Genomic DNA, 15,050 nt, shown 5'->3' on the forward strand with positions numbered 1-15,050 from the left:
ACACACACACACGTTTTCAGCTTGCCTCTCCTCTCATCCCCTCCCCCGCTCTCACAGTTGGCCTCCCACACACACACAGCTTCCCGGAGCGGATGACGGCTCCTGGAAAAACGAGTTCCTTTGTCTGAGTGCTGCTGTGACATCATGCCTGCTTACTGTAACGTGTATGTGTGTGTGTGTGTGTGTGTGTGTGAACAATAGAGCCAGTGATGGTCGAGTCAGGAGGGCACACTAGCAGGAGCCTGCTGATTCTCCAGTCTTTGGAGTGTTTACTGGTGTGAGCAACACTGCCCCTCCTCCACCCACTCACTTTCTCACTCTCGCTAGAGACCATCATACTGTAAACCATGCTAAACAAATGCCTCAGTCACAGACACACATGCCCACGTCTATTCCGAGAACAGGAAGGGAGAGGAGAGGAGAGGAGAGTAAGAGAGATAGAGGAAGACAATAAGAGACTAAGCCAAACAGACAAAGTAATGTACGTGAGTTGGTGAATGGACTCTCTGTGTCTGTGTGAGTTTGTGGTGAACGGTTTAAACTGGGCTTTGAAAAAGTGACAAATCAAATTACAATCGCAAAAAAATCTGTCAGAAAAATTGCAATTAAGAGATTTTCCCCAAATTGTACTGCTCTGTGAGGCATCACAGTAGTGTATGACTTTGTTTAAGGCCATTGTAGCACTGCTGTTGCAGGCTTGATACTGACTGTGTGTGTGTGCATGTATGTAACAGCACAGGAGGTTCCACTGAGGACTTGTTGTGAGCAGTGCTTTATGGTTTGCACGAAAGGGTGGGGGAGGAGGGAGGGGTGCAGTCCGTCGGTCTGTTATTGTCAGGCTTTCACTGTGATGTGCCAGTCCCACACACACAGTGAAATCTGTGCCGGTTGCGGCTCCCAGTGAGGCCCCAGCTCAGGCCAACACACCCCCGTTTCATAAGCTGCCACCCTGTTTCATAATCACACATCACAGACGGGGGAGAGAGAGAGAGAGAGAGAGAGATCTAGTCAATACCAACTCAAGAGCGGTGTGAGTCGTGCGTCCTATCTGCCGTCCTTTCTGACCATGTCCCTCAAACGCGGAGATATTACTGTGTGCTGTGTGGGAGGAATGGTTGTGAAAGTGTGTATGACTAAAAGTGTGAAGGAAGACATGAAGAAGGGATGAAAGAGGAAAGCGATGGAGTGGGTGGGGTGGCGAGAGAGAGAGACTGCCTGTTAACCACTCCCAGCCTGGGGCCCCCTGCTCTGACTGAGGTTGTTTTCCATGATGGCCGGGTTTGGGCCACTCCCTCCTTAACTGCGTTTAAGACTCAGAGAGCCCAGGAGATTACAGCATGACCCCTGTGCCTCGCTGGGGTGGGGGGGTGGGGAGAGAGAGAGAGAGAGAGAGAGAGAGAGGAGACTCTTCAAAGCCCTACCTGATTTCTACAACAGTTGAGGTCAACCAATCTGACAAGATAAAGGCCCATCCACACCAAGAACGATAACTATAACCATAACGATAAAAGTGTTCACACTGAACAACAATAAACAAAGTCTCTCCTTGTGTTAATGAATGTGACGGTTAAAATTCGATGGGTTCTGATTGGCTATTAGCTGTTTATCGTTCTGAAAATTGCTCTGAAAGTGATGCCCAACGATATCGTTCTTCATGTCATTATTGTTATAGTTTGTGTGTGAACGCTGTCATTTATATTAACGAGAACAATATTTATTTATAGTTATCGTTCTTGGCCTTGACCTGCAGCCAGTTAATGTGCTGGGTAGCAACAGGGAGCACTTTTGTTGCAGGGCTCCAGACTAACTTTTTGCACTGGTTGCACTGGTGCGCCTAACTTTTTTTCTTAGGTGCACCAGCACAAAAGTTAGGTGCACCCAAATTTTCAACCACATCACATTTAACACCGCAGCAGGTTCACTTTTCTTCCTTAGTTACTGTCCTATATAGGTTGTCCTATGACTTATGATTTACAATTCTACAAGAAAAGTAACTTAATGAAGTGATGGTGCTTTAAGTGCTTCACTGAGCTGAAATTTAAACTTAAAACATCTCAAGATTAATTAAATAAAAATAACAGTGAGTAAATTAATAGTGCACATCTCATGGCTCAATGTCTTACATACTATCCTTCATGATCTTTAGGCCTTGGCTAAACCAGCTCGCCATGCTAGCATCTTCCATGTATTTGAGCACAATTTAAAAAGAGATGTTCCAAGTAGCCTGGGGGATTTTTATGTGATTTTGCAATGATGATTGCAATAATCATTTGACAGCCCCACAATGCAATTTACTTTTTAATTTGAGTATTTTGAAAAATCTCAATAAGAACATCACTATGGTTAATGCAGTAACGAAATGGTAGGCCTATTATAGGCTATTGCAATGACTTACCATGCTCGATCTAAATGTGTCCATTCAATTCACCGTACACAATGACCACAGTTATACATGCAGGGAATATTCAGGCTTTAAATGTAGCAGCGATATTCGGTTTGCGCCAAATACCGGATTAAATAGATTGATGTCATCAGAATGAGTTTACACAACTCGCGCGCAAAACGAATATTACTGTTGAAAACCGGGTTACTCCCTGCATGTAACTGCGGTCAATGCCGCACTCCTTTTCGGCGATATCTGTATCTCTGTCGTTCGGGAAGGCCTTGTATGCATTGTTCGCAATTTTAAGACGTCTTTTCATCTGCAATGACTCCTATAAATTTGGCGCAAGTGGCATTCCTGTACGTCGGGTTTACGTTCAAACTATTTTTCTGGTGAATAATTATTTCGGACTGAACTTGGTGAAGGGAAGTTTTTCTAGGCCTATCGTAGGCAACGATAAACTTGATCATCATCTCGGGCTCGTCTGATCGGTTTGCTGCTGCCAGCCGCCGAAAGGCAGTGGGGAGAGGGGACATTTATCTCGGCCTATGTGACCACACTGTAATGCAACTACATCCACTCTGTTTATCTGACGGGTCTCTGACCTGTCTCTCTCTGCAGCACACGCATTTTCAAATTTACACACAGGCACTGGGCCACGGCCAATTAGAGGTGAGGTCCCGCCCTTCACTATCTGTGATTTGTTTAAACCACAATATTGGCCAAATATGTGTCTGTTATTGAACCAAAGTTAAAGTTTCAATGCAGACACTTTTTCCTCTCTCGAATAGCTGGTTGCACCGGTGCGACCTCCGATTTTTTTTAGTTTGAAAAATTAGGTCGCATATGCGACCAAATTGGTCGCACTCTGGAGCCCTGTGTTGGCATCCTAAAGAAATGATTCCTGTTCGCAGAGCCAAAAAAAAAAAGGTATAAATGACCACTTTCTGTCACGCCACTTAATTTACATAGAAATATCAATGTCAGAGTGAATCAACATCTGTTGTAAACAAAAGGCCGCATGACTCAGACCTCTGGATCGACTAGAACAAGAGTACTGAAATTCAGCTAATGCAAATGAGTCATCAGAGCAATGTAGCCTGGAGAGCGTGTCTGTTGAATCGAGGTTCATTTCCGATTCAAGATGTCAAGGTATAGGCTAACTTTCCAATTTCTTGACTGTATAGGCTACACCAGGCACGTAAATAGAAGTATTCCGTTCATAGAGTCTATGCTGCAACAATTACCTCCCACTATAACCAATGGAACAGGCTACACTTGATAAGTGGCGCGTACATTCAAATAAATTAGACCAGTCCTCTAAAAACTATTTTCATGGTCAGCAAACAGAACAATTCAATTGCACACCCCCAGTGTAGGCCGACTGTTAGTCCCAGATCGCAGAAGACAAGTGGTGTCTGCTCATCTGATGAAGCCTTGAATGTCAAGGAGACGAGAGCAATTTAGAACACCCTTACAAAGGCTTACGGCACTCCTACGCACATGGGCAAACGGACTGCACAATTAAGTAAAGGTCACCTCACCACAAACACATACAAAATCACATAAATGGCAGAGGATATAAGAGTGAGGCTGAAACAACTACAGGGGCCCTAAGCTTGATGTTTGGTTTCAACCAAGGGCTCAGCCTTGACGTTGAGCTGCCATACTGTACTGGCAGTGCACCAAACAAATTCGCAGGCTAGAGTTTGTCAACCCTGAACTTTGCTACAAAAACAGAAATCGGAAAACAATAACGATCTGTCCCTTTTTGTCAAACATTGGCTTCAAAGGAGCATGTTTGCAGAGAGAGAGAGAGTGAGAGAGAGATAGAGAGAGAGAGAGAGAGAGAGAGAGCAAGAGAGAGAGACAGACAGACACAGGCAGGCTATAAACATGAGCAGACCAAGCCTGGCACTGTCCAGCACGGGGTGGGGGGGGGCATTGGCACACATATAGGGCATCCAGCCAAAGCCCCCAGGGCTACATGCTTGGACCACTTCCAGCAGGTCTATTATACACACACACACCAATCAACCATGAATAATATCAGTCTTTCGTTGACTTTTCCGCTTTCACACCGAAACAGTGATTGTGTACTTATGGAATCGACCATTCCCTTGTTTCTATAGACACACAGGCCCGTTATCCCCTATACATCTTCACTCAGCACGCGCACACACTTTTTATCTTCCTCTCATTCCCCTCCCCCCTCTCGCTCTTTCTGGATGTTATCCAGTTTCCTGGAAATGTCGGCACAGCAGCTGTGTTGGTGGGGAGATGGAGGGAGCGAGTGAGAAAAGGAGGGAGGGAGGGAGAGAGATTGAGAGAGAGATTGAGAGAGAGAGAGAGAGAGAGCCTGGGAGGGAGGGAGCAGGTTATAAATCTCACTGCAGAATGGGACTTCTGTCTGAGTGGGCCACAAGAGAAAAAGCAGCATTTAGGATGTCCGTGCCACATCTATAAAAACATGCGCCGCGCTCTAAACACACACACACACACACACACACTGTAGGCAGGCACAGAGTCAAGCAACCCATTTCCATACAAGGGCTGAATTTGAGGAACACACACACACACACACACACACGGCTGACAGGCAGACTACTACTACATATGGATCTTTTTTAGTGTCCCAGCGGGCAAAACACAAACAAGCAGTAAAACACAAACGTGCAGTTTCCATATAGCAGATAAAAGGGGGAGAGGCTTCTCTGGGACAGGCATCTGAGAGACTCTCTGGAGGCTCTCTGGAGGCCGTGAGTCACTGGGGGTCACATGCCCGGTTCAGCTGCCCAAGTGTCATTTCAGATCTCCATCTTGATAAGCAGGGGCAGGGGAAGCTAAGGTGGAGTGTCTACTCTAATACAGGAACTGGATTTTTTTCACACACACACACACACACACACACACCTAAATGTTCTTTGAAAGCTGGCATGCAGGGAGGAGAGCCTGCTGTTTGGTGTTTGGAGCATTAGTGCAGCTGTCTGCTCTGATTTCTCTTGTGTGAGGTGGATGAGTGGGCTCTCCCTGCGGAGGCCATAGAGGGGAGACAGAGAGGGAGGGAAAGGGAGGGGAAGGAAGGGAAAGAAAGAAAGAAAGAAAGAAAGAAAGAAAGCCAGAGAGAGGGAGCTCCGGCTAGGAACTAGGGCTGTTATTAGGTTCCAGACATTAATCCAGGACTCACACCAAACTCAGGCACTGGCAGAGACAGGTGGAATTTGTGGTATTCTACTACTAGAGAGCCCAAGTTAGCCTAGTGTGTTGCTTCTTTAATGGAATGACAGTGGGATATCTGCTACAGGTCTGGTCCACTTTCCAGTCCTCAGTGAGATACATGGCTGAATCCACATAGAGAAAAGCACTAAAGAACACTAAGGAAGAGAAAGGAATGCAGCTGCTCGCTCCGAGAGCCAAGGCAGGACACATCCCCTCTGCAGCAACTGGAGTCAATGGCGGCTCAGCAGGGGAGAATGGCCACCATCTTGGCACAAAAAATGCTGAGCCCAAAAGAGACTTATCGAGGAGAATTGATTCACTTGCCTGTGTGCGTGTGAGCGAGAGGTCTTGTCCATAGCTGTAGGCCTGCACCAGCCCCAGTTGAAAGCCTGCCTTCATGCCCTATCCGGTAGCGGCCGAGGGTGAAAATAGCTTCCCACATCACAGACCCCACAGCTACTCCAGTGACTTGGCGTTCCAGATGGCATTTCACAGCATGCCCACATTTCAGGAGCATCACTTTCAAGACCTTTCACGCACAAGACCAAGCAGCCACCACTTCCCCTTTTCCCTTTCCCATTCCCAGCCCCTCTTGTCTGGGATTGAATCAGGCCTCCATTTCCCCATGATAAACATCAGAAAATTCACCAATAAAAACTGACTTAAGACTCATGGTGGCAAATGATGACAATGAGCCAGCCGTAATTTGAATGAAAAAGAATCTCTTTTCTACAGACACAAGTAGGCTAGATGTCCTTCACTAACTGTGATTTCACACAAACATTGGACCAATTTATGAAAATGACTGCACTTTCTTGGACTGATTCACTGAGCATACCATAAGTATGTCTTACATTTAAATACCTGAGGTGACCTCCTTGCAGTTATCTCAACTGCCTAATTACTCAAGGAAGCTGTCAGGGAGAGCAAACAAATATGTGCAGACACTCCTTGGACCTTTCAAAAGCAATTACACACTAAACCTTCAACAGAGTTGGGGCCGCATTCCACACACACAAGTTAAAGTACAGACCTGTGCACATGTGTGCACATCACAAGAAAACACATAATTCAAATACTCTTAGAAATACAAAAATGCATTTAAATACAGTTCAAGCACACATATTATTATTCAGACACACACACACAGTTCAAGCACACATATTAATATTCAGACACACACACACACACACACACAGACACACAGACACACACAGACACACACAGACACACACAGACACAGACAGACACAGACAGACACAGAATGGTGACCCTCTCTCTCCTAAGCACATGGGATGAATAGCCTGGCTGCCACAATAAATCCTCCTGTTTTAATTCAGCTGGATTCTTGCTCTGTCCGGCCCAGTGAGGGATAGCCCTTCAGGGCCCCAGGGCTCAGCCACTCTCCCACAACCTTCCCCGTTCCTGGAAAAACAGATAGCCGACCGCGCCACCAGAATGACCCTATACCAGGCTTGGAATTTCACCATTTTAGGGGCAAGGCCACTTGGTCTTCAGTTGGGCATATTTGGTGGGGGGCACATGTCCACATGTCAGGGCACCAAAGCCAAAGTTAACTCTATGTCTCTATGTCTATCGCTGTGAATGCTAAGATTATTATGGCAGGCCATAGGCTAATAAAATCCGCTATTAGTCAGACGCAGACCAGAATATTGAAAGAAGGGCGCACCAAGGCCACTGTGGCCTGTAAACCTCTGATTTTCAAAGGGGCATCACGGCCAACGCATGGGGCAACGAGGGCCATGGCCGTATACTATTCTAAAATGGAGATTAACCAACGGCGCTTTACGCCCAGACCCCCAACACACACACACACACACACACACCTCGTGGGAGCTAGTGAAGTCTCAACTGTGCCAGATCTCTGATGAAACAACCTCATTCAACACACGTAATCCACCCTTCAACATCTACAAAGAAAACACCACTGAGAACATGACTTCCAACAACCAAAACAAAATAACTTGTGCAATTTTTACAGCCTGGAGGCAAAGCTAGATGTGGTCACTAAAAGCTTATCTGCCATCTTTAAAAAGGAACAGAGCTAATGAGATGCAGATAAGAGACTACGGTTTACAAGCCATCTACACATCTGTCTAAAACAGCTCATCAGAGATCGTTCACCTTTGTGCAGTGGTTCTTCAAAAAGGAAACCCAGCATTTCTATAAGAACTAAGACCAGACATAAAATGCCCAAATGTCAACTAATAACAGACTTGAAGAAATCTCTATATAAACTGATGGGCCCAAAAGTAGTTAAAGGAACTACTAGGGAACCCACCCCCCCCACCCCCCTGTCTCATCAGCTCAGAAGACACAGGGTGACTGTACAGGACGCAGGCGGAATTATTCAACGCTCACATTCACATGGGCAAGGAGCAAGGAGGGGGGGGGGAACTTCTCACACAGTAAAGTTCGCCTAAATTTCAGTAATGAACTCCACATGGTCTGGGGGAGAGAGAGAGAGAGAGAGAGAGAGAGAGAGAGAGAGAGAGAGAGAGAGAGAGAGAGAGAATCTGGAGATGAGCCACAGCCAGGGATGAATGAGCTCGGTAGCACAACAATGACCAAAAAGGAAGGGCACAGCTCCTGGTTAATGGCAGCCCTGTTTGCTTCCCACTTTTTACCATAAATGTCCATTGACAGTCTGATGAAAAATACCAAATTGGTGACCTGAAACCAGGACAACCTTTATACAAAACTTAACCACCTCAGAATAGTAACTCTTGGCACTGTAAATTCAGACGCAACGGGAAACAGAAACCAGAGCCGGACAGTAACAGAGTACATTTCCTTGAGTACAGTATTTGAGTACAATTTTGAGGGATCTGTACTTTACTCGAGTATCATTTTTGGGGAGTACTCATGACTTTACTCAAGTACATTTGAGAGGCAAAAATTGTACTCTTTACTCCACTACATGTCTATCCATAATTGTGAGTACCCGTTACATGTATTTCTTGAAAAAAAAAAAGGAAAAAAGAAAAATCTCAGAAAACCCTTAATTTGTTGTTTCCCTCTCAAACGTGATTGGATTGTGCGCCACTGATTAGGACAGCCTATCAGCAATTACCTTCAGCTTTCCGCCAAAGTCAACTCCATGGTCAGATTTAGATAAGAGACGAAACCATGGACGAAACAATGGATGAAGACGCAGCAGGTCCATCCCGGGAATGTGCCAACCTGTGGCCCCACCTCGCCAGACTATTTTAATTTTCTGAACAAGTTAATGATAGTTTTCGCTTCAAGTGTTTCAATAACAAAATAGTATTTTTTATTTTAAATACATGTATTAGAAATACTGACCATCCCTGGCAACATGGTAAAAAGATGAAAATGATTTTACTTTCAATTCCTTTTACATTCTCCAAGGTATTAACATTAACATTTTTCATAACTCCATGTAGGACGATTCTGTACATAAATGTAAGCACTGTGGCAGTAGTAATGCAATATTTAGAAAATGTAGACTACTCTTGTACTCTTGATACTCAAGTACTTTTAAAAACAAGTACTTCAGTACTTTTACTTAAGTAGACATCTGACTGTTGTACTTTTACTTGTACTTGAGTAAAATTTAGCAAAGGGTATCTGTACTTTTACTCAAGTAATGAAGCTGTGTACTCTGTCCTCCTCTGACAGAAACACATGATATCACATTGTTTCTGATATTGCGTTAGAACAGACAGTTGCGCAAGGGCTGTTGCAGAAGTCATTTTTGCTGATGTAGCCATGGTATCAAGCTACTGTGTCTTATCAGCAGTGCTGCAGGAATATCCACAGTAGAGGTATTGACATTTTACACAGAATAAAGAAGTACTGCCCTTTCTCATGAATCATGATTACAGCGATAGCAGTCAGATACAAATGAAAGCCTAATTGAAAAGGTTACATTTTGAGCTGAAACAGACATCAAACCACAGCCATTTCCTGCTCCCTTGCCACTAACATTATTATCAGCCAAGCCAATACCAAGGGCTAGTATACTTTTCCAAGGCATTATTTCCTAACTACAATGGGAAGGTTGGGATTCAATGGAGCATGTTGTGCTGAGCTAGCCTTAAGCATTAAGATTGTTTTTCAGTAGTAGCAAGTTGTAGTTGCTGTAGCAATATTAGGTAGTCTTAGGCCTTCCCAGTCTTTCTGGACACATAGTACAGTGTGCAATGTATTTACAGTGGTGCTGTAAAATCATAGTGGTTTGGTCTCCCTCTGCGCTGGCACATTGACACTACCACCACAAGTGTGTTCTACAAAGGCAAAGAAAGGTGACTAGGAGAACAGAAAAAAACATATGGACAAAAATGGGGGAGCCCCCATGCATCACAACACCTTCCCTGACAGGCAGACAGCCAAATTGACACTCCCATACTAGCTTCTGACTGTACGTACACACCGCCGCCGACTTGAGCTTCCAAAGAAGCTCTGGTCGCCCTGTCAAGGACGCTCGTCAAAAAAGTATAGGGAAGCTTTGGACGCTTTGGCCGCTCTGACGTGACAGCATTTTATGTTTGATCATGTTCTATCTTAATACTTTATTCTATTTGATTGTTTGCTGGTCGTTGGTCGCTGAACCGCGTCATAGCTCATTACCATAAAGTTGACTGACTTTCAACTTTCTGCTTGACGCACAAGTCGCTCAAGACGCCTAAAACATGACGCCGACGTATTTGCCGCTTCTGGCAGTTGAGAGAAGCCGGCTTCCATTGAAAATGAATGACTTCCTGAAACTTTGGAAGCTCAAGTCGGCGGCGGTGTGTACGTACAGTGAGAATTTGGTGGATTGCCATGTCGTTGGTGTACCATGTCTTAGTGTACCCACAACTCTTTAAGGTTGCAGTCTGTTAAGGGTGTAACTCCTTGTTACATTTCCAATAAGTAATGTGCCAAGTAAACAGTAATAAGTGCCAATAAGTGATGCAGTAATAGAAGTAAACACGTTATTGAACAGTAGCTTATTGCTTTGCTTCAGGGGACAAGCTGAAGAGCATGTGAGCAGCTAGAGGGACAGAGGTGATGTAAGCGGAGGAGAGGGAGAGAAGACAGAGGGAAGCACCGCTTGGTCATGCACAGCAGAGCTTGGGTGGAACACACCAGTTGAGAGGAGTCTAAAATAATGTGTTGTTTTCAGGAGACATTCCTGGCACAGTGTAGAGAGAGAGAGAGAGGGAGAGGTTACCTAAGGCCATTTCTGTTTTGGGTTGGGGGGTATTATTGGCTCAGATTATCAGACCAAGCTTTGTTCGTTGCTACGAGAGGCAATGGGAAAGAATGCATTATCTGCTTTAAGAAAACTTCAGGGTTGGCCGCTTGTCTGTAATGTAATTCAGGAGGTCGGAATCTCGTTTTAGAATCTTCCCACTGAATTTTGGGAGCAACTGCTGACAGCAGCATTTAAGGTTTACTGTTGTTGGCTTGGGTGTTATTCTAAGGGGAAACACAAGGTTATACTTACTAGTCATATGTACCATACAGTGGTGCCCTACCCGTTAAAGGAATTCAGAGAAACTAAACAACCAGACTTCGCCACATGCATACTAATAAAAGTGATGATAATTAGCAGCCGTCTGCAAAAGAGGGAAAATCCGAGGCTAAGGGCATTGCCGGTGAGTGTGAAAAAATGAATTTTGCCAATTTAACCGGTGGACAGTGAACGCATGTCAACCCAGTGAAATCAACCTGTCAAAACTTGGCGTCAACTGTTCTTTCAACCATTTTACGCTGTATTAACCATCTCGTTTGCTGCTCCCAAACACGTATTCCGTTACGTAACAAAACGGGCAAATCCACCAACTTTCGGAGATGAGCAATAGTTTACATCTAAATTTAGACATACCACAACAAATCACGTCCTAGCACGAGCAAGTACCTAGAGTAATACTAGGATTGATTTAAATATCGAGCAAACTAACAATAGTAATAGCTCCGGCGCATCAGATAAAACAGTGGCGGCACATCAGAGTACATTCGCTCTCAATGCATTGATACAAGCCAGCAGTCTTGATCAGTTTAAAAGATAAGAACAGCACTTCATGCGGCAGTGATTTCTTATCTCGTTCTAACATAACACTGTAACGTTAACAGAGATTAACAAAACTGAATGATCACCGTGTTCCCATGCCCTTTCGATAACAGGATATTGGTCAAGATTAATTGTAGAATGTGTAAACGGGAAAGTTCTGCTTAACGTTAGCTACCACCCTCGAGAATAACGCTACTGAGAAACAAAAACAGCGTTAGGCACAAATGACTGGCTGACTATCTTTGTTATACTCATTAAGGGTCTGCTAACTATAATAACAACAAGGGATTGTATTCATGGCAACGTAAAACGTTTGTCGTCATATGTTCCGCTTAGAAGCTATTTACGTTAGTCAACGTTGGTCAATTAACTAGCTTCTGGGCCATTGGGCAATCGACTAGCTAACGAAAGTTATTTGGCACTGGGTGGTTGCCGACACCATTCAAGATAGCCGGCTAACTAACCAACGAGGGTAGCTCGCCATGCACAAATGACTTGCTAACCAATTAGCCATCTGCTCAACGGGGCTGCTTGCTAGCTCACAAGGCATACAACAAAAACATCGACAAGCATCCCTCGCGTTCGTTAAGGGTTCGTGCAACCCGCTTCCAACAAGACAACGCTGTATTAGGAAATGGTCAAACAACACTTGACTACTCAGCATTTGGCTAACCAGACAATATAGATAACTGGATAGCAAACGTCAACAGGACAACATTAACATTGACGCTAAATGACATTACTAGCGAACCAACTAGGTAGTTATCGAAGCTAGTCGGGGGTCTGGGTTTCCGCCTTGTTTTGTAATGTTAGCTGTGGCTAGGTTTCAAAGGCGAGTGGTTTGTGAACGCAATTACAGGGCTTCTCACAGACTATTCCAACGGCAGCTAGCTACCTAGCACATGCTAGCGTGACAACCCAGCACATATGGGGAGGGAGAAAGACAACTAGCTAGCAAGCTATCCGCTAGCTGGGTAACGTTAGTTAGCTCACTGGCTAGCAAAACGGCTAACAGACAGTGATTAAAATGTTGTCTTACCTCTGTTTTAAAATAAGGTGTTTTATAGCAAGCAGAATTCTTCTAGTTTGCTAGTTTTTGTCGGATGAGAAATTGAATAATAATCCACACAAAAACAAAGACGATGTTTTCGCTCACATCTGCTCAGCGCAGATCTTGCTAGGTACTTGTGAATGTCGCTCCAGCTCCGAGTGAAACGCTGAACCGCCTCTCCCTGACAGACCTCTCGATAGGTCGTACGTTCTCGCGCTCTCTTGGTCTTTTCCTTTTTTTGCTGTGATCGCCCACTCATTTCATCCCAATGGCCCTTGCCAAGTATATGCTTCCATTCTTCTTTTTGAATCTCGCCTTGTCCTTAAAATTCCCGATTCGCAGAAAAAAATCTCAGTCGCTCAAAAGACTGCTGGACTGGATCCCCGTATTGAGTAGTAGTTTGCGAGACCGTTCAACGTCAAGTGCATTTTATTTTATTTCTTAAAGGGCCAGCACACAGTACATATCATTGAAGAGAGGAATAAAACGAGTAGGCCTACACCCATCCGATTTTGTCTGAGAAATATTCTTTGGGCATTGTATTAAGTCTATGTTCTTTTGAATGTGATAGCCCAGTCTAACCACAAAACAATTATTTTTTATAAAGGTCAATCATTATATTATTTGTTATGAATATGACATTGTTTTTTGTTAATTCTGGTTGGTTGCTTTGGTTGGGGTCACATAGCCTGTATAGCATAATAATAACATGCTGGCCTCGCTTTTAATGCGGAAGTATAGTAACATACGCTGGAATATACTTAAATCTCTATGCTGAAAGCCAAAGCAATGTCCTATTTCCGTGTATTTTCAGTGTGCAGGAGAGGTAAAATAATACATTAATAACAGGAAATGGCGCAGCCATCTGATTATCCCCTAACCCTCATGGCTTTACTGCTCTGTTTGCACAGGGGGGCCAGGCATGTATGCTTTTGGAATTGCATTACATAGTAATGTTTGTTCATGAACTCTCACTCTTTCTCTCTTCCACACACACACACACACACACACACACACACACACATTGTTCATGTTCACAATGTTCACAAAATGAAACCCGTTGCACACATCAAATGTATATGATCACAGTCACATATTCCACATTCACAACACAAACAAACAAAATGACTTCAACAGACCTCTGTCCAAATCACACCCGAACACACACACACGCACACGCACACTCCTGTTTTTGCAGTTTCTCCTCAAGATCCCCTGCATCTGGTTCTTTTGATGCCTGGGGAGAAACAAGCTGTTTATACGGTGTCCAGCGTTGAGTAATGATGTCGGGGATGATCAGAGGGTGGCATGCTGAAGGGCTCGGCGTGTGACGTATGAGCTCGTCAGTGCCCTCTCACTGATCTGAGACCTTCTCGCAGAGCATAGCTCACCTCTGGACCTATCCACCTCCACTCTCTCTGCCCTTTTGGTCATCAACAACGTGCCGGACAATTAGCTAAACTCAAGCACTCATTCATTTCACAGTGATCAATGTGTAACGGTAAAATTGACAGTTGTAGTCAATGGTAGCTATAGCTGAAACGCTTGTACAGCTCTTGTGATCCAACAGGACCTTGAATCAATGTGAGACCACAAGTTTGAGTCTGTTAGTGGAATGAAGTGTGGTACAAAAGGAATGCAGCATCTTTCAGAGCCGTGCTACAATGGAGAAGGGACTTAACAACAAGGAGATGAGTTACAGTTGAGTTGATGCCATCTAGCCAATTCAGCCTGGGTGCAGTCAGAAGCAGAGCATCTGCTGTAGAACAGCTTTCTTACTCCCAGGCAATGGTGCTGTTTGGCTCCACAGCTTTTATCTCATAACTGATTTGCATGTTGACATTTATGCTGAACAGGTATCACTTTAACCTCTATCTGACAGAGGAAATAATTAAAGGAGGGAAAGGTCTCTCTATCTCTCTCTCTCTCTCCAGCTTCCATGACAAACAGGCCTCTGGCTCATTTTGCCAATTTATTTAAGAGCCTTGTATGCATGCCAAAATGAGACCTTGGAGATGGACATTAATTAACATACCATCATGTATGAAGAGTAAGAGGAGCAGCACATGATCAAATGTATGAGAAAAGATCTTAATAGCACAAAACAATTCATACACATCCACTATACTATCACACTAATTACAGTCATAAATGTCCTTGGCCAAAGTCCCCTGATGTCTGTTTGGCGTGTGTAAAGTTTGATGTTAATATTTCTGCATGTTTTCCCCTTTGAGGGCAGCTCTAAGGGCTGAATGGTTTGTCTCAGATGATCTCATCCCTGAACCAAATGGCTGCTACCAGCCTTCCGTTCTCTTGTCAAATCTCAGGCCAGGTTGGATCTGACCTACATTCTC

At 44.3% G+C, this 15,050-nt stretch overlaps 1 protein-coding gene across 11 annotated transcripts in view; it reads right to left on the minus strand.

Moving 5' to 3' along the window:
* Positions 1 to 13,083, minus strand: part of ncor2 (nuclear receptor corepressor 2) — a 105,937-nt gene extending 92,854 nt beyond the window's left edge. For all 11 annotated transcript variants that reach the window (XM_042099925.1, XM_042099935.1, XM_042099930.1 and 8 more), the window contains exon 1: positions 12,685 to 13,083. The gene's annotated coding sequence lies outside the window, so the exon portion shown is untranslated. The remainder of the gene's footprint in view (positions 1 to 12,684) is intronic.
* Between the last annotated feature and the right edge of the window lie 1,967 nt (positions 13,084 to 15,050).

The sequence above is a fragment of the Alosa sapidissima genome, chromosome 8 (assembly GCF_018492685.1).
Source record: "Alosa sapidissima isolate fAloSap1 chromosome 8, fAloSap1.pri, whole genome shotgun sequence".
Classification (NCBI taxonomy): domain Eukaryota; kingdom Metazoa; phylum Chordata; class Actinopteri; order Clupeiformes; family Clupeidae; genus Alosa; species Alosa sapidissima.